The sequence below is a fragment of the Neopsephotus bourkii genome, unplaced genomic scaffold, assembly GCF_033783945.1.
Source record: "Neopsephotus bourkii isolate Nb327-2 ecotype Australia unplaced genomic scaffold, CSIRO-AGI_Nbou_v1 NB_611, whole genome shotgun sequence".
Lineage (NCBI taxonomy): Eukaryota > Metazoa > Chordata > Aves > Psittaciformes > Psittacidae > Neopsephotus > Neopsephotus bourkii.
In genome coordinates, this window is record NW_026901111.1 from 168,622 (window position 1) to 196,005 (window position 27,384).

Sequence of the window (27,384 nt, forward strand, 5' to 3'; positions counted from 1 at the left end):
AAGATGGGATAAAATGAGGAAAAACATGTACATGCTGCTTAGTCAAAAGTATTCCTCTGCTTTGCCTATAGGAGTCGTATCCTTTGCCTGGAAATGCCCTATAAATTACAGAGTGAGTTAGAAGAAAACACTGACAATCTATAAGTAGAAGCAGAAGAATTCTAAATCTCCTTATTTTTGAGGAGCAAACCTCCCACTTCAGCTTCTTTACCCCCACATTCAGTGTGTGTAACACACCTAAATGAAAACCTCAAAGACAGACCAGTGCTGTTCCTACCAATAGCTGTCAATGAGACATTCAGCTCTTGGGTTTTTTCCCCACCTAGAATGAAATCATTAAAGGGATAACCATACAGGCAGCTGTATGGGCACAGACCCCCATGGTCAGCCTGGGGACAATGTCCAGTAACCTCACACAGAGAGAGACACACATAAATGTGCTCTTTGTCCCAGGGAGATAAAGTTCACTGGAGTAATATTTAGGTTGGTTCTACCCTGTGCTGTCAATGGCAAACCAAGCTCAGCTAATCCTGAAATGATGGGGTGTGTATTTAGTGCAGATGTCCATGAGGCAGGTGGTACCAGAGCTGATGCAGGCTCAAAGAGAGTGATCAAGAGGCAGTTCATGGTGCTTGAAACACAGCTGCTGTATGAGATAGCATTTGCTCTCGCTGTGTAAACCAAAGCAGCTTTCAGCCAGCTGTGTGACACTCATCCAGCTGCCCAAAGAGCACCAGATGAGTACCTTGCTCTGGGGAGATGTAGGGCACTCACTGGGTATTCCAGCTGAATTTCCATGTATTTCATCTCTGTTATTAAACAGATCAAGTCAAGCAGCTGCTTTATATATTGTGGTCATGCCTAAGGACCATATCTAACATGGCCAGCTTCACCCTCAGCAAGCACTGACAGCCATCCTTGCTCCACAGAACTTGCAAATCCATAAGCAAAAGGTAGCAGAGACTGGAATGGAGAAGAGGATCTGTTAGAGGAAGCAGAACCCAGGGCTGTTGGTGTCTGTACACACCAGACAGGGGTGAACATAGCTGTGATATATTGGGATCTGACGTACTGGGGTAACTGGTGTGCACTGGCTCTCTGGTTCTGTTGCAGCTGAGAATACCAATCAAGGAATCATAGAATCCCAGACTGGTTTGGGTTGGAAAGGACCTTAACTCATCCAGTTCCAACCCCCTGCCATGGGCAGGGACACCTCACACCAGACCAGGTTGCTCCAAGCCCCTGTGTCCAACCTGGCCTTGAACACTGCCAGGGATGGGGCAGCCACAGCTTCTCTGGGCACCCTGTGCCAGCGCCTCAGCACCCTCACAGGGAAGAGCTTCTGCCTTAGATCTAACCTGAACTTCCCCTGTTTCAGTCTGAACCCATCACCCCTTGTCCTATCACTACAGTCCCTGATGAAGAGTCCCTCTCCAGCATCCTTGTAGCCCCCTTCAGACACTGGAAGCTGCTCTGAGGTCTCCATGCACCTTCTCTTCTCCAGGTCAAACAGCCCCAGTGTTCTCAGCCTGTCTCCATGCGGGAGGTGCTCTAGACCCCTTATGATGTACAACATCTGCTTCCCCATGCTGGAAGCTCAGCTCAGTGTGAGCTGAGTGAGGAGAATGGTAAGCGCAGTCTTGCAAGAGCACAGGAAATATGGCATTTGTCAGCCCTACCAAATCCCATGGGTATTTTCTTCACTATCTGAAGCTTATTACTGGAATACAGAGTCAGCTGCCTCCTGAGGCAGGCCTGGAAATGTGTGATAGCATAGTCATTGTTTAAGCTGGTTTCACTTACCGTGCTTTAGGAAAGTGATCTATGTCCCCTATATAGTAGTTGCATCTTGCCAGCAGACTAATTAAGACCAACTTGGTTAATACTAAGGAAAGACCAAAGAACTTTCTACGTTCCCTTGTCTCTGTCCAAGAGAACCAAACTTACTATTACCTCTGCTTCAATCCTAGCAGGAATATCCAGCTATGGCACAGGGCATTCATGGGATGAGACATCTCTCTGCTGTTTGTCTCCACTGTGTGGAGGAGAAGGAGTTGGACTCTCATAACTACCTCAACAAATATGGAAGGAGAAGGGATTTTTATTGCCTGCCAGGCATACAGCCCCACATGTTGTATTATGGAAGCGTGAGCCGTATGGGCACATTTCCCTTCCTTTGATAACTTCTTAAAGCAAGTCTTCTACTAAGGAAATTCTTCAACCTAAGTGGTTCCACAGGGTAAGTGCTGCTTGGGGGAAGTGACTAAGGAGGAGCAGGGGAAGGGAGCAAACCTAAATGCCAAGGTGCAATGAAGTCAGGCCCCTTCTGATAAATGTAGGTATATACTTAGATAACTTTGTAATCAGTGTGATCAGTGTCGCACTGACACTGGCTCTAGTCCATTAAACCCTCTGGGCACAGGATTAAGTCCGTCTCTGCAGGATAGAACAGGATTTCCTCCAACAAAATGGAATTATTTGCATGTATTTAAGTCCTGTTGCTTTCAAGTTATGCACTTGCTTAAGGCTGTTCTTGAAATTAGGGTTTCCTGACTTCAAGTGTATTTATGCTGAAAAACACCCATTTGCTTTATTTGGGAGCTACTTATTGCACTGGTTAGCATCGATACTTATGGTGCTAAGCAATCATTACAGCTCCTCATGACCTGTCATAATATATACATTATTGATCATCATAAAAGAGGAAAGAAACAGGCCCAGCTATAATAATGATCCATGGAATATTCTGGAGTCCACAAATCAGTCTTCCATAGACTGAAGTCATGCAGCACATCATTTTGGTCGAAAGCTTCATTCTTTCCAAGCTCTTCCTGGTGGTTAGATGGATTGTAGGAAGCACAGGGGCTGCTTACAGCCCTTGAATACACACCCTGGTTAGTGATAGAATATGAGAGATTTAGCAGGGCTTTGAGCAAGTTACATGTGCAGAGTCTTACCCTGCAGTCTTTGTCTGGGTCTTCACTGGTGGGGCTGGATGGAGCAGCAAAGCAGAGAGGGGATGTGGAAAGCTGCACCCAGAGCAAAGAAGGTGATGGGGACCCTGCCCACTGCTCATTATGTACAGGTTACGGAGTCACCTAAAGGTGAAGAGTGGGATTTGGTTCCAGAAACAGTCATCTTGGAGTTGTTTTCCTGTGAAACTGGGTGTGCAGAATGCAGTGCTCTTACGAGTCGCACAGGGGAGAGGTCGCTGCTCCCGGTACATATTGTTTGGTATAAAGTTATTGTTTTCTTCTTGCTTGCATTTTAAAGGGAGTTTTCCCAGGAAAAGAAATAGAAGCAGGACTTCATGAGGGGCTGCTATGCAAAATGCAGGGGAAGAAAAAACATTATCCGCAAGCCAAACTGGCTGGATTGTGTCCATCTGCTCCCAAATGTGAGATGTTGTGGCCCGAAAGGAATAACCTGCTTGCGTAGGAAGGGAATGCTCATCATATATCACACAGACAGGCAGAGGAGACAGCAGGGACAGTCTAGAGGCTTGGGCACTTCTGAGCCTCTGGGAAGAAACCCAAGTTTTTTGTCAGGGAGAAGTCATATTCCATCATCTTTATCTGTTGCTGAGCGAAATCATAACAAACCAGCTTAACAGCAGGAACATTCCTCAGTGGGTAAGGACTGGTTATTTATTGCATACATATCCTTTGTCACTTTATACAGACATCTCTGGTACAGATGTTCAAGCTCTGATAAAAGATATAAATAGTATGTGTGGTAAACAGCTTGTAGAACAGGACAGCACTACGGATTAACACAAATGCCTGTATGGATGCTTAGCAGAGACAGCGTGAGTCACATAAGGGAATCCATGGGGAGACCAGCACTTCCCCATGGCTCTCACACTGGCATGTATGTAATGGGTCCTTTCTGTAAGGGAGATATTAGTGATGTGCCTGCACTGTTAACTGTCCTGATGCAAACATAGTGAAGTTGGAAAGAGCTTGAGACAGTGAGGTTTCCCCCTTGAGCTGCACTACAGCTTCATTAGGAAAGTGAATTCCGTGCCTTCTGCATAATATTCTGCCTTTAAATGGGTTGTGTTAGGTACTGAAATGAGCCAATTGACTCAGACACCAAATGTGCCTGGCACTGACAGTCCTTTCATCATGGATTTATAAAGCTCCCAAGCAGGGATTTTATATTGTCAGTCATACCCAGTCCCACTCTGGCAACATATTTGTCATCTAAGGTGGACAAGGGTAGTCCCTGTCCACTGATCACTAATGATGAGTGATTAAAGACCATTGTGGGCTTTAACAAGACTTTGTGGTGATGTTGTAGGTGCAGCTGCAGCAGATGGTCCAGAAAAACCGCAGCTAAAGTTCTTATTCCACGTATAAAACTGCTAAGGCTTTCCTGGAATGTTGAATGAGGAAGAAATGAGCATTTGCTGAAGCTATTTTAACTTATGTAGAATGTATCCAAAAAGTGAGATTCTGCCCTACAGGATAACATGAAGCGTTAACATTTGGTTTCAACTGAAAAGTGTGCAGTTAGATCCAGTTGTCACCAAAGCCTTGGAGAGCTGGACATGATGCTCTGATGATGTTGCATTTACACTTTGATTGTTCAAGTGGCTCCTAATGCTGCTGTGATGATTTGTGCAGGTTTCAGGGCACTAAGCTAAGAGGCTGTCATCTAGATTTGAATTTGGTTCTCTAGGAATCCAGGGTGTGCATCCTAACTCGGGTTTGTAGGAACAAAGCAGGGTATTTAACAGCCTGCTCAGGAATGGGAGAAGAGCAGTCAGGCCTTAGACTTGGCAGTAATAAGACATCTTCCCATCACTTCCCACCCATCCTCACCATGCCCCTCTATAGCCCTGCTCTTCGGTGGGGTGAATTAACTTAGTGGAGAACTTACTGGGCTGTACTGGGTTTTGTGTCACCCTCTTTAGATCCTTGTATCTTAGATCCTGCTGGCTGAGAGCTGCGTTGCGTTGTGCAGATGCAATCTCAGCCTTTCTGTGCCTCAGTTGCCAAATGCTCAACAAGGAAAAATAGCAACACCTTTTTCATCAGTGATGAAAGACATTGAAAACTGGGGGTGTGGGGCTGGTTCTCTGATGCTGTGGCAATAGAGATTGTGTAAGCGTGAGAAACTGCGCTGTCGGTTGAAGCTATTGACTTCAGTATGGCTCTTGTTCTCAAAAGCAGATGAAGAGGCTGGTTTACCCTCTGGGGAATGGAGCTGGGTTTTGGAAGAGCTGAACTCCTCCCAGAAGACAGATATCCTGGGTGCTGAAAGGGCACAGATCAGCAGAAACTTTCTGTAGAACCTGTTCTTACTGAGAACATACAGTCCTGGGGCTAGCTTAAGCTCTAGTTTTGTGTCCATAGATCATCCGCTGCTCTTTTGGGTACTAACTTCATAATACATACTGCTGTCCTTCTGCCACAGAGATGAGACATTCATGAATCCCCAAGCTTGTACTTTAAAGACCAAACCTCAGGTGCAAGGCAAAGCTGTACAGAAAACAGGAGGAGAGAGAACATACTCTCTAGAGCACTGCATCCATACCAGGTTGGGTACTAAGAGCAGCACAAGGAGGTGTGACATCCTCGAGTCCCCAGGGAGAACAATGGGGTGGACAGGTATGTTCACATCAATCCAGGAAAGACTTCTGGTGGGGACAAACAAGGAGGTGAAACACTTTTGCTGTCCCCTCCTTACTAGCAGGCAGTAAAAACTCCCTGGCTTTGAGCTGGGAAGCAAACCCAGCTGAAAATCCTAGTGAGTGTTCCTACAGCTTTGCCACTTGGAAGCGTTCGGTACACAGATGGTAATTGCCTCCTGAAATATTACTGAAGATCTCTGTGCTGTCAGATGGCTTTTTCTGTGAGCTACACGAGATGTCGCAGCTCAGAGCATCCTTTTGTACCTCCTGATCATGCAGTGAATCCTTATCCAGTGTCCCCAGGCAATCGGTGAGGCCAGCAGCTTTCCTGGAGGGGCACAGAGAGGTGATGGTGTTGGTGTGATTCAGACTGATTGCTTTGCTCGGTGCCATGTTCTCTGTGTGGAGGCTGAATGCCCCTCGGGTTATTTCAGCAGTGGTAAGTTACATAAAGTGATGGCCTATGGTAAATGGAAAACCAGTTCCTCATTTCTCACTAGAGAGCAGCTCCAAGTAGAAGAAATTATTAGTGCTCAGCAGTTCACTGGGACAAACGTCCCTCTGCAGAAGTCAAAAGTCTTATACAGATAGAGTGAATTAATGCTGGATCTGCCAAGGGCATATGTATTGCATGCAGGGATAGTGTTTCTTTAATAAAAGTCCAAGCTGAATACCTGACAATATAACTGTACAGCAAGGAAATCACCATCATCATCACCGTCATTCAAGGAAACAGCGCTGTACCACAGGAGGTACCCATGATCTAAGGCAGAAGCTCTTCCCTGTGAGGGTGCTGAGGCGCTGGCACAGGGTGCCCGGAGAAGCTGTGGCTGCCCCATCCCTGGCAGTGTTCAAGGCCAGGTTGGACACAGGGGCTTGGAGCAACCTGGTCTGGTGTGAGGTGTCCCTGCCCATGGCAGGGGTTGGAACTGGATGAGCCTTAAGGTCCTTTTCCAACCTAAACCAGTCTGGGATTCTATGATTTTCATCAGTCAAGTTTTCAAAAGCTTTGTCCATGAGACAGGGTCACCAGTGCTGTGTGGAGAGGCAAAGAGAAGAAAACCCAGTGAACAACAAGATCTCCCCAATAAACTTAGAAATGCTCCCAGACTTTTCCCTTTGTTCCCCAGTTTTATTTCCTTTGCCATAGTAAGGATAATGACCATCATCATTCTTCCCTCCCTGAGACAGAAAGCTATTATTGCTACTCACCACCACTGAGCAAATACAAGGATGAATAATTTATACAATTAATGCAGTCTTTTCTCCATTTATACAGTAATTGATGGAGGATCACACTTGTCTTCTGGATTCATTCCTTAGTTAAGTCTTGCATCTTAATGATCCTATGGCTCTGTAGATGGAATGTTCATTTTAAGTAATCACTCACATTCCTTAATATGCACATTGTTTTCTAGCGGCTGCTCAAATAAATCAAGTGATGTCATTTTTATTCCCTGACTAAATAAATCTGCAGTCACTTCCAGTGCGAACATCCATAAACATGAAGGAAATGCTTATTTTTTAAATGGGCAGAGATACAAACTTTGAAAACACTCTTCTGGGTTTATTTGAATGTGGAAACCACGATTTCCCCCATACCTGCGAGCAAATGGACATCAAAGGTGTGACAGCACATCTGAAGTGGATGTATTTAAAATTCAAACAGATATTGGCTTAAGGCTTGTTTGTTTGTACGTGTTTTTCCAGTCCTTCAAGCGCAGCTGATGCACACAGTCAGAATGCTGTACAAAAGACATTATTCCCTCCAAATTCTGGCATCTCCCTTTCTGTAACGCATTCCCAGCAGATAAACAGCATCCTTTTTGTCCTGCTGATAGGCATTTAAGAGCTTCTTTAGCCAGTCCGCAGCAGTAAAGAGAAATAAAAAGGGCTTTCCTGATGCAGTGTGCCCAGACCACAAGACCTACCTTCCTAAGGTCTCTGCTGGCTTCCAGAGACAGTATCTTTTTAGTGTTGCATCATCCCTCAGTAAAATCCCTGCTCATTGTGGCCTAAAGCTCCTGGGAATGTCATAGCAGCAGCACTGCCTTGAAACCGAACATTTAGGGCTTCCTGAAAGCTGAAGGACAATTATTACCATCAACCACCATGAGAATTTCAAGGGTGATGATAAACCAGTTAGAGGCTTGCTGATCTTGAAATCATGAAGATGCTTTAAAAAAACAACCCAAAACACCCCCATATAATGATCATAGAATCATGGAGCGATTTGGGTTGGAAAGGACCTTAAATCTCATCCAGTTCTACAGGTAGGGACACCTTCCACTAGACCAGGTTGCTCCAAGTCCCATCCAACCCAGCCTTGAGCACTGCCAGCCATAATAATACAACCAATATAGTATAACCCCCAAACTACACCATCAAAACCTTATTTTGGTGTGAAATGTACTGTGGATGAGGAAAGGCCTCCCTCTGCATGCTGAAAACCTCTTTCCTGGCCGATTTTCCCTGGAAAAGCATACCACATATAGCTCTGTTGTGAACACTGGGTGTTATTGATGTGGTGGGAGGCTTTGCTAACATGAAAGAGCCAGGACAGATATGAAATCGTTTTGATTTCATTGATTTACAGGTGCAGGCTTGAGGGCAGTTGGAACAGGCTCTGGCAGAAGAGCAGGACACCAGGAGGTGCCACACTGCCAGGCAGCAATGTGAAGAGTGATGATTTTAGCTCCAGTTCGTGGGTTGCCATGGTTAATGTAATCTACTGCCCAGAATGACCAGCTCAAGGGCATGCAGGCACTTTGTGTTCCAGACAGGATTTAAACAAGGGCTGCAGGTTGCTGAGCTCTGGCCCTGACTTCAGGTTCTCATTCCCCATCAGCACAGGGCTCTCTCCTGGCTTCATCCCTATCTTTCATCCTCCACAGGCTTTTGCTTTGCCACAGGTATTACTCACCCGCCCAGCCTTTGTTTTCCCTCCTATTGCTAACACACTCAAATATCCGCTTGATAAAGCATTTCTCCTCTGATTCCACCTCCTCCAACTGTTGCTCATTGCTCACCGTCTTCCCAAGGGTATCCAGTTGAACTGAGGTGCCTCCTGGGATTAACCATGGGAGATATGCAGGACAACCTTACAAAGCATCATCTCCTTTGCAAGCCTGATTGTCCTGTTATTTGTCCATTTATTTGCATTTTTGGCTCATTATTATCGTTTTGCTCTAGTTGTAAGTGCCAAAGCTCTATCAAGAAAGGTTTGATGCTTGTTGAAATAGATAAACTAAAAGAGGTTTCTGTGATAATATTCAGCTGTCAATTGTTTTAACAGCCCATTCGGTGGCTGAGACAGACCAGGAGTGACCTCCCTGGTAACTTAGGTAGGCTGAGACCAAGGCAGAGCCTCCAACCAGTTGGAGGCAAAGACAGGGCTGAGTCCCAACCCTGCAGATACCAAGCTATGCCTACTCCTAGGCTGAGCTACCCTGCACATGACAAGAGCCATAGCAGCAAGTTTGGGAGGAAGTTTGAAGACAAAGTGTGGTGACATAAAGTATTCTCCAAGTATTGAGACTAAAAATAAAAGTTATAAACATTATAAAAGTCATTATAAGGGAATTATTTGATAGGAAAAATACACTTGAAATACCAGAGATATGTTCTGTCCATGTATAAAATGAGAAGAAGGCAAGCAGCTTTTCACAAACAGATACCAGTGATTTGTCCCTGCCCATGGCAGAGGGCTTGGAGTTACTTTATCTTTAGGGTCATCTATAAATCATAGGGTCATAGACTCATAGAATGGTTTGGGTTGGAAGGGACCTTTAAAGCTCATCCAGTCCAACCCCCTGCAATGAGCAGGGACATCTTCAACCAGATCAGGTTGCCCAGAACCACATCCAGCCTGGCCTGGGATGTCTCCAGGGATGGTTCATCCACCGCCTCTATGGGCAACCTGTGCCAGTGTTTTACCACCCTCATTGTACAGAATTCCTTCCTCACATCCAGCCTAAATCTCCCTCTTTTAGTTTCAAACCATCACCCCTTGTCCTGTCACAACAAGTCCTGCTAATAAGTCTATCCTTATCATTCTTATAGGTCCCTTTTAGGAACTGAAAGGCCACAATACATAGGCAATTACACAGACATCAGTCTCACTCTTTGGTAACGTACATCTGGGATTGATTTAGATGAAACTCTTCTGTTAGTTAAAAAGAAATATAAGAGGCTATTGGACACAGAGGTACCCTTTCCCCCAATGTTATTAAATAAGAAGGATGCACATTAGTAAGGAAATCCAGTTGCAAAGCTGTCAGGATACATTTTCTCATGTAGGGAAGGCATTCACATGGGGAGCTGCATGCATCAGAGCAGCAGCCAGCCAGGCTGCTCAGACTCAGAAGCAAACCACTATGGTCTTTATTTTTCTCTGAAGAGGATGCTTGTGCTGAGGGAACAATTACAGGGTTAGCAGGTCTCTAGATAATGATCCTAAAGGAAGCTTTTAGCAGAATAGATTTCCCGTTACTGTAAGGCATCTATTCCATGGCTCTAATTGTTCTGGATAGATCTAGTGCTTTCCATTAGGCATCGCTCAGATTGCTTTGATAAACAAAGCATTTGCTCACGTTGACTGTAAAGTGAGAAGGAAATTCACACCCTAATCCAATCTGAAATGTAGCCAGGAGGTGGATGTTGATTACAGTGTGAATATAGGCACCAGCACATCACTGTAAAACCAGTCACCAGATTAGGCAATAGGCAGCTTGGTACCTGCAGGGCAGGAAAGGAGTGGTACCCTCTCCCAGTACCCCTGTGAATCTCATCGCTGTTAATTATCCTTTATCTCCCTCCCTTACCCATTAGAAATGTGCTCCTCAGTGTCTTCAGGCATTCTGCTTATTTCAACCACCTAGAGGTGAGATGGGAAAACAACATGTGGGTTAGAATGAGCACAGAGCAGGAGTCGCTGTGTGTGGAAGCAGGCTGTGACTGTAACGGTTAGCCTTGCTTTGAAAAACCTCTGAGAAATGAAGGAAGGAAGAAAAGAAAAGCAGGAGACGAGGAGGAGAAATAGGGAATTGAAGGGGAAAGGGGGGAAAGGAGACAAGCAAAAGGCAAAGGAATGCTCTTGGGGTGCAGTATGAATATTAATGTGAAGAGATAATCGTCACCCCCGAGAGAATCAGGGCTCCTGTTCGCAGATCAAACCTGTTAGAAATAAAAAGGCCCTGTTCTCTGTTCAGTTCCATTGTTAAGGCAAGCAAGCAGGTGGTCTCAGTTCATTTCAGGTCTCATTGCAGTCTCCACATCAAAAAGCCACCTACACCAGTGGCCTTTTTGTTACCAGAGTAGGCACAGATGTCAGGAGCTGCAAGATCAGAGAGCCTTCATCTTGTTACAGCTCTCACTTGGTCCCCATCCCTGTAGTGCCTGAGCAGAGCGATAAACCCATCTGACAGAGGGGGAATGGAAGCGATGCTCGAGTTTGGCCAGGCAGCCAGTGTGAGAGCAGGGGTTGAATCCTCCCAGCCTGAGCCCAACCTTCAGCCATCCCTTCTTGGGAGTTATACATGAACTGGAGCCTCCTGAAGAAACTGGGGCTGGTCCTTCCCGTAGTGCAGCAAGGCACAAGGAAAAGGCTCTTGAATGTGGCTTTTCTAATGGAGTTTTACCTAGGGGGAGTAGTGGTGGTTTGGGGTATCTGGATTAATACAAATATTATGAAGTTCAGATTAAGACAACTGCCTTTGTTTTCCTTAAAATGATAATGTTTAAAACCAGTGTCAATAAGATGCTATGGATCTATTGGTTTGACTGCAAGCCAGATTCAACTCTCTGTTGGTATAAATGAAGATAAGCCCAATTGCTGTCTGTAGGGTCGCTGTGAACTCCCTCTCAGGCATCAGAGAACAAAATCCACTCCTGTTTCTGCTTCAGAATAAAGCCAAAAGGAGCATGCTTCTGAAAACATGCAATTTCCCCTGAAATCTTATAGCCAGCTACTCCAGATTTGAGCTCGAGATGACCGAAAGCCATGTTTCTGTAAGAGACTTGGATGAACAAACCAGCAATAAGATTACATGCTTTTTCTGCAGGGAAATGTTGTCTTGCCTTGGTAGTGCTCTGAGCCAGGCAGAAACAACACAGCCAGGTTAAGGCAGTGTTAGATCTGCAATAGCTACAGCCCCTCATAGGACAGCGCTTCTGCATTGGACTCAGCTCCGTGCTGATTGCACCTCTCCATCTTCCACCTTAGAGCTGACCCTCAGAGCATGGGCTAACTTCAGACATGTGAGGATGCAAAAGCCCATGGAGATACATTCCTGGACAAAAGCACAGGGAAGAAAAGCAGAAGAAGCAGAGAAAGTTACTGCACAGCAGAGAGTAAGATGTGTACAGCAGTCTATGCCTTTCCCTTTCAGGCTGTTACCAACACCAAAGCATGACTCCGCCAGGACACTGAATACAAACCAGGAGACTGATACCTTCCCCTAGCTTCACATGGATCAGGATACAGCCACAGAGCAAGACAGTAGAGACTTAGGGGTTCATTTTTCCCCGTAGGGTTGTTCTGGTCTGAGACTGTTGTGGTTTAACCCCAGCTGGTAACAAAGTACCAGCAGTCCTACACATATAATATATATATATTAGTATAATATAATATGCACATATATTAGTATAATACACATGTATATTAGTATAATATGTACATGTATTAGTATAATATAATTGTGATAAGGTAATCAATATAGCAAGGTACATAACAGAGAGAGAGATAAACTGGCAGAACATGAGACACTGCAAAGTCCTTGATCAAGGTAAGCTCTACTGAGCACCAACTAAACCCTTGGTGTGTTTTCAGCTTCCTTCTCAGACTGAAGCCCAAACCCAGCACTGCACCATCTTCTAGGAACAAAATTAACCCCATCCCAGCTGAAACCATGGTAGAGATACCACAAAACAAGATGTACTGGAGCTTAACAAAGCCCCACTGACCAACACCAGTCAGATTCAGCAAGCCGTGAGTCAGGACTCCTCAAAAGACAAGGCCAGTTTGCAGCACATCTCCCTGTTCTTAGGGGTGGCAGCTTCAGCTCTAAAACAGACGCTCAGTATGGTTATTCTGCTGGTAACATATTGCAGGCATGAAGGGTGCTTGGCTAACATGAAGCAGGTCTTGGCCATGAAGACATTTATAGTCCAAGACTTTGATGGTGCAAGGAAGAAATGGGCACATTTCTGGCCTAAACAGATGTCACGGCAAGGTGGAAAAGAGCAAGGGAGGCTAACAGAGTCTAAGTGAGATTCTTCAGCACTTGGGAGAGGACATTCTGGTTTTATCACTCTCCATTCAAATATTCCTCTTTTCCCCTGTTTAGTCCACCCCAAAAGATCATTTCAGCCCTTATGGCTGTGGATCTGCATCCCGTCCTCTCAAGCAGCAGCAGCAGCAGCTAGCAAGGCTTGGCTATACTTACCTCTCACATAGCATCGCCTTGTGTGGCTGTGGATGCTGATGCTCAGAAAAGCAAGAGAAAGGAGGACTAGGAGCAGCTATCAGATTTTCTTCTTTCCTCTAGCTATGCTGTTTGGTATCATGGCTGGCTTGAGGATTACAGCAAGAAAAGCAACAGATCTGGGGGAAGAAAATGTTATAGGAGGATTAGACTGCAAAGTCCATCCAAATGGGTTATGAGCTATATACACATACAGGCACAAGCACACACACATATATATGATATAAAACTCCCAAGCAGTCAAAAATGAGTAATAAAAGACTACTGAAAATCAGCAGAAAGGCATTTCTGAGAGCAGAAAGGCAAATGTAGGATATGCTCAGTTATTAGCAATACATGGAGATTCTTTGCAGCGTATTTCTTTACAAATCCCAAACATAAATCTGTACCTGGAATGGGGACAAATGGACATATTGATTATTCTCTTTGTCAGCTTCATTTCCCAAATATTTAAAAGACAAAGGACTTGATCCCAGTGTTGGCTTAGTAGAATGAACCTTGTCTCCTTGCTGGCTTTGGAAATCCTCTCTTTTGTGAGGAACTGAAAGATGCAGAGAAAAGCTCTTTTTCAAGAGAGTTTGGATGCACTTAATTTAAGTGCCAGTCCCTTTTTCCCATGTTTTTTGCTTTGGTTGTTCTATCACTTAACATACATTATAGCATTAAATGAACCCTGGCCAGGTAACTGTTGCTTATTTACAAAGAGGCACAGTTCTGGTCACCACCTGCAATGTCAAGCTTCCACGTAGTTCTCTATGCAAGCCTTTTGGGAAAAGCAGTCCTACAAGCTGTCTATGCAATACTGGAAGCCACAACACCTGTACCATATTCCTCAGAGAGCCAAGGAGCCCAAGCAGTGTCTCAGTGCTGAAGGATGCCTACCTTATCCTTGGGTTTATCCTCACAGCTTGCAGCATTGGGCATGCCATTAGATCCAGGGGAAACCTATTGATGCCTACAGCAACCCTCCATCCCACAGTGCACCAATGCTTGGGTAGCCAGCAAAACGCAAGGAACCATGACCTAAAAGCCAGCTTTCCTGGCTTAAGGTTGTGTTAGTGGAGCCAGCCTGCAGTGATGGCTCGCTTCTGGGCTTCTCAGAAGCAACCACGGCTGCACAATAGCATTGTCTGGTTCCTAAATCCCAGCAGTTATTAAAGCTTCTCTACCTGGAGGTCGTTGCTAGGCAAGAGGTACCCTGCAAGTGCTCCATCACTGAGGTCAATTAAATGCTATCCTCAAGCAAACTGCTTTGAACTGAAGCCTGTGTGAAAACAAAGAGACAAGATCCTTGTTCTCTTCATTAAAGAATGACTCGAGATGTTGATAGAGATGAGACTGAGTCACAGCTTTTAATTTCCTCAAAGTAAAAAGCAGGTTTGGACAATGATTGTTAGGACTAAGCAAGGACATTTAATTCTTAAAGAGAAAGAAAATGCTTCCAATGTAATGTACACTATTTTGCATAGTAATGCAGAAAGGTCTGCCCACCCCCTCATTCTTTTCATCACTTTTCCATCTGATTTGGGTGTCGATGTTGAATGTCACCGCTGTTCCTGCCCATGTAAATGGGAGGGTCCCTAGTTGTAGCAACAGAACGAGGCACATTGCTGTTCAGATTTGGATTGACTTCAAGAGGAGGAAGATAGGAGGGTTGCTAAGGCTCAAAAGAGACAGTGAAGCAGAGAAAGCAAAAAACTGGAAGGAAAAGACCGTGGGTAGGCTTAAAGGTACAGATGTTTTCTCACTGATAGTAAATGTGCCAGGGGCTGAATTCATTTGAAAAGGTCATTGGAGAAAAGTCACATCAAGCACATTTTGATAATAGAAATCCAAAGTTTTGTGCATGTTCTTTCATCTTGGGTTTCTGTTGGCTCCGTCAACCAGCTTCTGGGCAAGCAGCACTGTAAAGGACCCTGGCCCCCTTCTGCATGCAGCTCTGCACATCTCCATCAGGCAGATACAGGGGGGGAAGAGACTTGCAGTGGCCAAAAGACATCAATAACCTGGGGACCTGCTTACCCTGGGATTGGGGAAACACACAGGGCTCAGCTAAACCAGCTGCAAGTGGGGCTGTGGTAGAGGTTTCCCTCATTTCAAGGCCCTGCATTCCCTTTAGCCAAGCAGACCCAATTGTATTTAAAAAAACCCTAACATTATTCCTTATTTCTGGGACATTCCAAATCCAGGATATCAATGCAACAGATTTTCCTGCCTCCTTCAATCCTAGGGGTACCTAAAATAATTGTTGTAGCCAATAGCATTTTGTGTCACTGAGACAGAGTTTGGAGCCACTGTTATGTATCTTATTCACGTTTCATATTGAATTTATTGAACAATTTGGGCAGAAACAGGTATTTAGAAAATGAAGGATCATTTTACTTTGGTTTTTTGGAGTTTCATTCTGCTGCAGCACTGTAAAGCTGAAGAAAACAGAGGAAAAACGTTGGTGGTGTCAATTCCTTCCCCAGATTGGGTGACAGGGTGGGAAAATTCACATCTTACTACTGAGTGAAGTGGAAAGTAGAACCCACATGCCCCCTCACTGCTGAGCCTCTCACCACCAGGTTATGGGGTTACTGGCTCAGTGTAGCTTCAAGTGTTTTAGAGTATATTCATATAAAAGTACTTTGGAGCTACAGCATTCGCCTCAGAGATGAGGAAGTCCAACTTTGTCCTCCCACATCGAGGGTGCATCCCTAAATGCTAGGCTTCTGTGGGAAGGGGGGAAAAATACCATGACCACGTCAGTCTTCAGTAGTATAGAATCATAAAATCATTGAATCATAGACTCACAGACAGGTTTGGGTTGGAAAGGACCTTAAGATCATCCAGTTCCAACCCCCTGCCATGGGCAGGGACACCTCACACCAGACCAGGTTGCTCCAAGCCCCGGTGTCCAGCCTGGCCTTGAACACTGCCAGGGATGGGGCAGCCACAGCTTCTCTGGGCATCCCGTGTCAGTGCCTCAGCACCCTCACAGGGAAGAGCTTCTGCCTTAGATCTAACCTGAACTTCCCCTGTTTCAGTCTGAACCCATCACCCCTTGTCCTAGCACTACAGTCCCTGATGAAGAGTCCCTCTCCAGCATCCTTGTAGCCCCCTTCAGACACTGGAAGCTGCTCTGAGGTCTCCATGCAGCTTCTCTTCTCCAGGCTGAACAGCCCCAATGTTCTCAGCCTGTCTCCATACAGGAGGTGCTCCAGCCCCTGAGCATCCTCGTGGCCTCCTCTGGACTTGCTCCAACAGCTCCATGTCCTTCTTACACTGCACCCGAGCTGCACACAGTGCTGCAAGTGGGGTCTCATCCAGAACAAATACTGTGATGCTGTACCTGGATATAAATAGTTCTTGGAACTTTTTAAAGAAAAAGGAATGTCACATTTCCTCCCAGCTGCTTCCACCACCTCCTGCTCAGGCTGCAGCAGACATGAAATGCTTTATAGTTTTTTCCATTTAACCTGAAACACAGTTTCTCAGCCTTTTTTTCTGTGTGAAATAAATACTTGACTTTGGGGTCAGTCCAAAAAGGATATATCTTCATTGCATTATAATCCTATGTCAATACAGCGCCTTATTTCATTCCCCCTCAAACAGCTTTCCACAAGGAAAGGAATAAAGCCTTATCCTTCTTTTGGCTCCCGAGCAGACATCCTGCTGGAGATAGGAGGCAATTAGCTATTTGTCGTAGGATGGCAGCATCCTGAGGCCGTATCTCAACCGGTGAACCGTTTGCCTTTTGAAACCTACAGTCTGCACTTTCTGGATATAGACGACTTCCCAGCCTAACACGCTGGAGTAACAGGCTGCCTCCAGTCATCGCTGCAAATATCAAATCTGCATATCAAAATGTAAAGTATTTGGATCTGTGGGCTTGGTTCTGACCCAAAAAAAGCACATTTCCCCCCCTCCCCAGTCCTCCTCCTCCTCTTCCCAGCTTGCTGTGACCATCATAGAGAGGAGAAGGCATTCACAAGTTCTTTCAACCAGTCCCAGTGCATGGAAACCCACAGCAGCATTGCCACAGGGTGCTTCTTCCTGCTTCCTTTCTCAGCAGGACTTCTCCTCAGTGCTGTGGAAGTTCCCACCGGTGACATGCCATAGGAGACCTTTAGGCTGTGGAAAAGCCTTATGTAAAAGCCACAATTTTAGAGCCAGAAGTGTGATTTTAGAGCCAGAGTCAAGACACGGTTTGCTCCCAGTGCTGCCTTAGCAGAAGTGACAACTGTTGCCCACGAGAGGCGATGGCAGTACACACTAAGTCATTGGGCAAGAAAACACATGTTCATTACGTAAGCTAAACGACTGGCAGTGCTGAATTGTCCTGCCACTGCATCTCACTCTGTTTTACTGTTGCATCTTCCTGTAGGAAGAGTTAATCTACTCACATATATTGAGATTTGCTGGGTTGTTTCAGGTTTGCTGCTGTGCCAGAGGGGCAGGTGGCAAAGACAGTGATTTTATCCAGCTTTAGCATGAAGTGGAACAATAGCGCTCTGTCAAGGATGCTAACTGGGGGAATCAAGTCATCACAACACGTAATTTCTCACCCAACATCCTCATGCTTCCCTTTTTTCCCTCTCTGGACAAGCTACTTAACTGCAGTCATCTTAAGTTGCCTTATTTTCTGTGGTAGAGACAGAAATATCTGTGCCACGTTTCCATGCCTACTCGTATTTACAGAGTTTGTTCTGAAATCCCGAGCTGAAAAATCCAAGGAAAGGGTTGCTAATAATGTGACAGCAAAGCAGGACACCTCGTGCATCCCTTGTTTTGTCCTGAGTTTTATCCCCCAGGAGAACAGTTGTGCAGAAAGGGAGGTCAATAAAACCCTGAAGACAAGCTAAGTGAATACTTCGTATTTCTTATAGTCCTTAATGATGTTCAATGACATGAAATTGTTACCATGGAAACTAGTTTTACAAAGGTGTTCTATGTGCTATTTCCAAGGTTTGGACAAGGCTTCTGCCTCTACCAGTGAAGTTTGACTTCAGGGTTGACTTTTCTATGTCTTCATGGGTCAAAAACCAGCTATCTGAAAATCCACACTACAGTAATGGGATGTTTGCCTGACTTCACTCAGAGATGACATCCATTGTCCTCAGCTCCTTCTTTTTTTAAGTAATCATTATGAATTTAAGATGCTATTTGCTGAAGAGTCTTCAGGTAGGATTGAGTATAGCGTGAAACTGGACCTACTGCTTTCTATTGCTCTGCTTCAGGTTACTTTAGAACAGAAAAGATATTATTTGGATATTCAAGATAGAGTTCATCACTTCTGTTAGATGCTGAGAAAACAGAGTATTCTGTGTCTTTAGGGGTTTGCTGGTGGATCTGTTCTCATTATCAAAAGATGTATTTCCACAAGGAGTGCTTCTGAATTTCATCCAGAGTTCATAGCAGACTATTTAATCTTCATAGAATATAATTCCTGTTATAGTTTATTCCTATTCAATCCTTCATAGAACTATATCAAATAGCATTAAGAGAGAGAGAGGAAGCCTTTGGCTGTCAATAGTGTGAGATTTGCCCAAGCACTCCAAAACCAGCAGTGGCTATGAGGCAGGAACAATGGCAAGTTCATCTGTTGTACATGTTCCAGCCTTGCAGGAAGCCTACAGAGCAGAGGTCTGATAAATGGAAGTTCTCTAGATCCCCTCTCTATTGTACCGAAGGATGGGCTGCCTCGGGAAAGCCAGCCTGCAGAAGAGACCCCCAATGACACAAATCTGAAAGTCTAGAAAACAAGATCTGCAAGGAGCAACGGAAGGATGTGCAGTTTTCAGCCAAAGAGAGCACAGAGCGATGTAGGAAGGTCTTTGAATACTTCAAGGGTATCTAAGCAAATGTAGACATCTGCTAAGTAACTATCTCACCTAGGCTTTTTCCATAACATGGAAAGAAATAGTCTCTTAGAGAATCATAGAATGAGCCAGGTTGGAAAAGCCCTTTAAGCTCACCCAGTCCAACCGTTCCCAGCACTGCCAAGGCCACCACTAACCCATGGCACTGAGGCCTCGTCTCCACGCTGTGTGAACACTTGCAGGGACGGTGACTGCAGCCCTGCCCTGGGCAGCCTGTTCCAATGCCTGAGCACCCTCTGGGGAAGGAATTGTTCCTCAGCTCCACCTAAACCTGCCCTGGTGCAGCTTGAGGCCGTTTCCTCTTGTCCTGTCCCTTGTTCCTTGGGAGCAGAGACCGACCCCACCTCACTCCAACCTCCTGTCAGGCACTTGTAGGGAGCCATCAGGTCCCCCCTGCGCCTTCTCTTCTCCAGACTGAACCCCCCAGGTCCCTCAGCCGTTCCCCATCACACTTGTGCTCCAGGCCCTGCACCAGCTCCGTTGCCCTTCTCTGGCCCCGCTCCAGCCCCTCAATGTCTCTCTTGCAGTGAGGGGCCAGAACTGAACACAGGATTTGAGGTGCAGCCTCACCAGTGCCCAGCACAGGGGCACAATCCCTGCCCTGGCCCTGCTGCCGCACTGGTGCTGATCCAGGCCAGGATGCTGGGGGCTTCTTGGCTGCCTGGTTAACAGAGCACGGATCACCTCATCCTAAAATATCCATCTAACACGGTGCTCTGACAACACCTTGTGCCTTTCATCTATAACAGTGCAAACGTGTTTCTTCCTCTCAGCAATTCCAAACTGGTTCCTGCTCCCCCAGCCCTAAACATTGAAGTTTGTGATCATTCTGTGTATGCAGGACTGGGTGCCAGGGGCTGCTAACCCTGATAGTTTGCTAAGGTAAAGAGCAGACCCAGGAGCAGGCTGAACTGCTACATCCAATTAGTGCTAGTGCCCATGTGAGAAAGACTGCATGTTTATGCAGAATATAAATGTCCCTGTTTCCTGCTGCCAAGTGCTGGCTCTAGGTTGTGCTTCCTATGAATCCTTTCAGGGGGAATAAGTGAGGAAAGGAAGAGGGAACGTCACCTTGATGAAGGGCAGGTTTTCTCTCACAGTTGTCTGTGCAGCATCCTGGGTTTGGAGATGGGGAGAATGAGTGCGTGATGACCAAGTTTTGTATAATCAGAGAAAAAACTACAGCTTAGCTTGTCAGAGGGTAATAAATTAAATGGCTGCATCTCTCAAAATAACATCTTCTCTTCAACACATTGAGATCTGTGCCAGAGACGCTCCTTCTCCTTCTCATGTAATTCTTTATTCCAATATTAATGATGTGAAAGGCCAGCAGCAAAACTGCCTTCCGTGCAGTGAGCTGACACACACACACATATCTCCTCCTTCTTTCTTTTCCTTTGATAATGCCTGTAATGAAAACACAGGGATGCCTGTAAGGGCTGATGACAAACAGTAATAAGGGTGCAGGCTGGAACATTATTATTGCCTCTAAAGAAAAAAGCAAATGGCAACAGCTGTATCATGAGGAAAGGAAAAAACCTCTCCAGCCAGAGCAAATGGAAATGATTGCACTTTGCCCATCTCTGTTCTAAACCACAGAACTCAAAAGGGATAAAGGTTGGGTTTAAAGATCTCTTGGTGCAGTGTAATGAAGGATACTTCTACTGCCCAGGAACTCCAACCCCACAGCACATTTTACTTACAGAAACACTCAGAGCCATGGCTGAGCCCCGCTGCCTGTGAGACCCTGGATATTTTGGCAGATACAATAGAAAAATACCAACCAAAAGAACAAAGAAGCAGGCAGGATCAGTACGCAGAAATCAGGTCAGCAAAGGGGTGCTTGTAAGACACAGCCAACGTATGTTACACCGCCAGCACAGGCGTTAAATCAATACATGAGACGATGAGGTGTTAGCAGAGGGCAAGCAGCTATAGGTATCGTCTGGTTTAATTGCATTTCTGCACCTCTGGAAGCTGTTAGAGGTGAGTAAATATGCCAGTGTAAAGGCTTAATGATGACTTACTCTGTAACGCATTCCATCTTCAGCACACCACCCGCCTGAGACATGTAGGTAAATATTAACCCTAGTCTGCAGCTGACTTCCTTACTTACAAGCTACCAGCAGGCAGGTGATGCTGGCAGGCTGCAGAGCCTAATTTATAGCTCAGCTGTGGGGAGTCACTTGGTTTGTCTGCACCTCAAGGTAGTCTCATGCTGTCACGAGTCCTTCTCCAGCCTGTGGATAGAGATGTGGGTAGTCAGGCAGCTCCTGTGGTGGGAGGATAATGGGTAGCTGGCTGCAGGAGCACTTCCATCCTCCTTAGCTCTGGATTTGATGGCCAGTCAGTTTGCCTCCCTGTTTGTTAGCAATTGCTAGGGACAGCCAGGGAAAAGCTTCCTCTTATTTGCCAGAGAAAAAAGGGTCCTGACCTCATTTTCCCAGTGTAAATGAGGAGAAATGATGCTGAAACCACCGGGGTTGCAGCATTAGGGACCGAGTGGTTACAGGGGAATCAGTTCCTCATTATTTATTGATCACACAGAGGATATGATTGTTGCTGTTACAAAGAGTTGACCAGAGAAGAAAGGACTTTTCATTAAAGAAATAAATGTTGCAGATTGTTCAAGAGGCTAAGGGACTGAATAACAAATGATTTATGGCTCTTTTAACATCTAATAGCATTGCAACACACAACATCTATCACTTCCTAATTCACTATAAATAGTTAAAAAGCAGGTCTTTAAAGACAAATAAGTGATACTTTCTTGACACCGGCTTATTGAAGAAACTGCTCTTGCTGTCTTGGAAAGGGGATGCCCCTGGTGGTCATGGATAGGTACACAAGGGCTGTGGGGTGGATGGCAGCCAGCACAACCACATGGGAGGCAGGTAGCAGGGCACGGCAGGACCAGCACCAGGGTTTGGTTTGCAGGCTAAAGCACACACACACTGAGGTCATAACACTGTTTTGGGTAAGTCTGTTTAGCCTGTGTGTACTGAGATATTAATAGTGCCCTAACCACTGTGCACTAATGGGATGGCTGGCGTTTTCATTCCCTTTCTTTTGTTTAACTTGCCAGTGAGTCACTTTGGCTTATTGCACAGGCCAGTATTTGGTAGCATCGTTAGACAGTGTGATTACATCATAAATCACACTGCTATTAAAGCAGATCCCCAGCTCTGTAGAACACAGATGTGCCCTGTGAATACACAAGTATCTATGAGTCTCTACTTTCTCTGAGAGTGCAGGTTATATTCATAGAACCATAGACTGGTTTGGGTTGGAAAGGACCTTAAAATCATCCAGTTCCAACCCCCTGCCATGGGCAGGGACACTTCATACTAGACCATTTGGTCCCATTTTTCTCTGATGTACTGCAAAGAAATCACTCATGTTACTTATGGTGGCTACCTAAACTTTTTGTTTGCTCCTTTCAACTTTGTGAATTACATCCAAAATGAATCATGAGTCATGACGAGGTGGAGAAAAGCTATCTGCACTAAAGGAACAAGTCCTTCCACATTCCAAGTCTCCCATCTGAAGAACCTGAGTCCCAAAAGTCAGGTCAGGGGTAGTGAGGGATGCAGTTGGAGATTAAATAAGGTGAGATGAAGCGGTCAAGAACAGAGAAGCAGTGCAAGAGGTGCAGTGGCCATAAGCTAACACACAACAAGTCTCACCTCAACGTAAGGAAGAGCTTCTTTACACTGAGGGTGTCAGAGCACTGAACAGGCTGCACGGGGGGGTGTGGAGTCTCCCTCTCTGTATACGTCCCAAACCCTCCTGGACACGTTCCTGTGTGACCTGCTCTGGGTGGCCCTGCCTTGGCATGGGGTTGGACTGGGTGATCTACAGAGGTCATTTCCAACCATAATCGTTCTGTGATCCTGTGGAAAGCAGCATTGCAGAAGTGGCACTGCACCTCTTCTGCTGCACTGTGGCTAAGCTGGAAAGGTGCAGTAGAGCTGGAAATCCAATGGGGTTCCTGTGAGCAAGCAGGATGAGTCCATGTGCTGAGTATGCTGCTGGGCCGTGGCCTTAGGTGTTGACTTGTGCTTGCAGCACGGCAGGATGGGCTGGCTGAAGCTCATAATACAAGGAGGTACTCATTTGCATATCATTTGCAAAGTCTGTAGTAAAGTCACACACTACCAACGCCTTCTCACGAACATGGTCAATTCTGTGTGCTCCATGTTACCGTTCAGATACTGTGTCACTCACCATAGAAGCGCAGTTTTCATTAATACTGCCTCCAATTGCTACCATCCATCTCATATGTTTTTGCACTCATTTTCTGCATTTCTTAATATGCAGGAGGTAATCTGAGTATAACTTTGACCTCTCAGACAAGGGATAGCTTGCTTTTTAAATGCCATTTTCTGGGTAATGTACACAGAAGCATAACCTTATTAGACACAGTTTCTGGTTATTAAAGACGTGAAGCATTAATATCCATGCACAGAGACTCTAACTAAGCACACTGCTGAATTAAAATACCAGTCGTGTTAGCACTAATCATTCAGACCTTTGGGCATCAGCAGCACTCACCTAACAGCGTTAGAGCCAGGAATGAATTCGTCTGTGAGAACAGCAGTACTTGGTTTATCTTGCCTTCATCTTCCACAGAAAATGCAGGATATGCAATTAAATACACAATTAAGAATATATCTGATTCAAAACCATCACGCACCGAGCATTCTGATGAATGGGTAAGTGAAAACAGGAAACCCTCCAAGTTGTTGTGGGGTCTAGAAGCCAGAACATCAACAGGGGAAGACAACAGGGGGAAGGAAGTGTGAAACCTTGAAAATGCATGGAGTACAGGAATACTGGCGCAGGCAGTGTCAACATTAATGCCCTTCAGCCATGACACTTGGATTCCATTTGCTCAGCACCTTAAGGTGCAAACAACTGCAAACATCTTACTTGATTGAAAAGCTTTGTAAAAATGCTGGCTGCCACGAGTAGATACCAACCTGAAGGCTTTATTTTAGTGATTAATACGTGTTAAACACCCAGGGCATTCCCTGAGCAGCCACCTTTAAGAGTGGAGAAGAGCAAAAGCCAAGGAAGGATGACTGAGCACACGGAAATGGGAGTTAGAGCAGCTCTAAGTGCCTCTTCACACCACCCTAAACACATGGTGGGTTTGCCACTGTTTCTGAAGCAGCTCTCAGACCATCAGCCATGCTAACACAAGGTGGTAACTCTCACCAAGCAGCCACAAGAGGAAAGCAGCTTCTCAGGTTTGCCCTAGCTATTTGCGTCATGCTAACAGCTCATGGGCCTGTGCCCATGGCTATAGGGTTCTGCCTCCAAAGAGTTTACCTGACACTGGTGATGGTGACTGCTGCCTTCAACCCTTGCCTTACCCTTTCTTATGGGTTTCACTCTCCTGCCCACCGAGGAGAAGGTTCAGCTGTTTCAGCTTAGTGTGGTGAACCGGCATGTAATGAGGGAGCTGGGTCTCTATAGTTTGGAGAAGAGGAGATTAAGGGGTGACCTTATTAGTGTATATAAATATATAAAGGGGGAGTGTCACGAGGATGGAGCCAGGCTCTTCTCAGTGGCAAACAATGATAGGACAAGGGGAAATGGGTACAAACTGGAACACAAGAGGTTCCACTTAAACCTGAGAAGAAACTTCTTCTCAGTGAGGGTGACGGAACACTGGAACAGGCTGCCCAGGGAGGTTGTGGAGTCTCCTTCTTTGGAGACATTCAAAACCCACCTGGACACGTTCCTGTGTAACCTTATCTAGGTGTTCCTGCTCCGGCAGGGGGATTGGACTAGATGATCTTTTGAGGTCCCTTCCAATCTCTAACATACTGTGATACTGTGATACTGTAATGATGCTGTGGGATGGCTCTATATGTGGTGCTTATGGGAAGCTGTGCTGCTGTGCAGTGCTTTCCATCAGTAATGCTCCTCATGTGATCTATTCCTTTAGCATATGTCTATTTTCTTTCTTTTTTTCTGAAGTAACTCAAACCTCTACATTTCAGTTCTCTGAAGTGACTCAAAATCCCACAGTAATGTATAAACTTGCACCCCTCAACACACCTACTTATTAAATTCATCGAAACCACCAAAGCTTAAACTAAGAGCAGAGGAGCTGATACATCCTCCTTTCCTTATTCTTCATCCAGACTGGCTGCTCAATGCTCTGAACTGATGAATAAAGATCCATTTCTTAAAATCACTGCAATGAGCATTGATTTAATTCTTTTCTGAAGCCATACTCCTCACTTTACGGCAGGCAGTGCAAGGAAGCCTCCAGCACTCTCTGTTCCTGTGCTAAGTCCAAGCCTAGAAGTATTAGTATTGCCTGCAGCAAGTCTTAGCTGAATTGCTCACATATTCCATTGCTTGCTAAATAACCGCAGCTAGAAACATGCTGAGCAAAAGCAGACAGCGCAGCAGCTGTAGGAAATAAAGGCAAGAAAATGAAGATGGTCAAAGGGAAAGAACATTTTGGACCTTTTAAACCCTAATATACAAGACAGGGTAATAGAGAGGAGAAGTATGCTTGTGCCATTGAGGGAGTCAGAGTGGGAGTTTGAAAATGGTTTATGTGCATTGTCACGAGAAATTGGTTTTGCCATGAATGTGGGATTGGAATATAAAAAGAAGCAGATAAAGCATAACAATTATTTGTCAAGTAATAGCACACAACATGTGCTTGGGCACTTGCTGCGAATGCTTTCTGTTGCTGTAGTCCTCAGCACTGAGGCTTCTGATATTTTGAATATATTAAAGAAATGTATTAACTCTTTGATGGTTTCCAGTTTAAGAGCGCTCTGAATATCATTGTTAGAAGGATTTAACTGGGATTTTAAGTAGGGGTTTTTGTCAGAATTGTCATCCATATTCGTCTTTTCATATGTAATAGAAGAAAGATATCAATAGAGACAACTTGATAGCCATGGAGGTACTGAAGATAGTGAATTATCATCTGAATCATGCAGTTTGATGAAATTAATTGGGAGATTTTCACAAAGTGACCCTATTCCAGTCACACAGTTACACTGGGGCTATCCTCATGGCCATCAGCAGGAGTTACATGCACAGATAATGGTTCGTGGGTTAGTTTTTGAAGAACTGGATCATTCAGCATCAGGGTGTTTGTTTTTCTTACACAGGTAAAGCCACTGGTTTCTGCTTCACTGTGCTCTGCACATGTAAGAAAACAGATTAGCAAATGCTGTTTTCTTCTGTACTTTATGTGGGAGTAAATCTCTGACCCATTCCACCCACACCACTTCAGTTAGCATTGGGCAGCACCGTTATCCATCTTACCGGCTGAATTCAGGGAACTCAAAATCGTCACAGGCATGAAACATTCCACATGTAGGAGGAAAATAAGAGCTGTCTTCTTCTGTCTTAACCCAGCATGGGCTGGTGCTTGTAAGTGGTATGATGGCAGTGTCATGGGGAGAGGATATGAGTCTCTTTCAGAACTGGAGATAAGTGGCATTTTGGAGGGTGAGTTTCGTCATGGGCAATCCACTTTCCCATCAGGGCAGCTAAGGCAAACTCTATGGAATTACACATATGCAGGGCAAAGGAGCATTTCCAGGTTATCTACAACAATTCCTAGTCAAACTCTGAAAAAAGATAATAAAACAACCCAAAAAGGCCTCCAAAACGCTGAGTATGAGTTAAAGACATCACGACATGGCTCATACAGAATTTCAGAAGGGTTTGGGTTGGAAGGGACCTTAAAGCCCATATAGATCCATGCGCCTGCCTCTGGCAGGGACACCTTCCACTAGACCAGGTTGCTCCAAGCCGTGTCCAACCTGGCCTTGAACAGTGCCAAAGATGGGGCATTTACCACTTCTCTGGGCACCCTGTGCCAGCACCTCAGCACCCTCACAGGGAAGAACTCCTGCCTTAGATCTAACCTATACACAGGCATTCCTGAATACCTCACTTAAAGTTCTTTTCTGCTCAAAAAGGCTTTCAGGCTGAAACCTCATTTATTTCCTAAATTGTGAATGTGGTTTTCCTAAGCTGCCCTACAAGGAAGTCTTGTGGTATCCTGTGGAGCTGTGGAGCACTCCATAGGCATGGATTGTAGTCAAACGAGGGCAAGAGGAACATGAGGTCTGCTGGTGGTGCTCCACTCCAGAAGCTGCCACCAGTCCAGCTTTTGTGAGAAGCTGCTGCTTCTGTGAACCTGATGTAAATTTGCTCACAGTAATATCCACCATAGGTGTGCTTCCAGGGCAGAGGGAAAGGCCATGTGTGGCCAGGGTAGAGCACAAAGGCGTAAAACATCTGTCTTCATGCTCCTAACACCATACGAATAGATAGTGGGGATTGGGGTGCCATGGGAAATCACCATCTCGGGGAAGGGATGGGGTGTTGCATGCAAACATCATGCCTC

The 27,384-nt window shown here is 45.3% G+C and overlaps 1 long non-coding RNA gene across 1 annotated transcript; it reads right to left on the reverse strand.

Moving 5' to 3' along the window:
* On the reverse strand, window positions 1-26,548 carry LOC133211452 (uncharacterized). The gene is made up of 3 exons (XR_009725206.1): window positions 26,012-26,548; window positions 10,462-10,514; window positions 1-98 (listed from the first exon to the last, which is right to left on the reverse strand). It is a non-coding gene; the product is annotated as an uncharacterized LOC133211452 (long non-coding RNA).
* Between the last annotated feature and the right edge of the window lie 836 nt (window positions 26,549-27,384).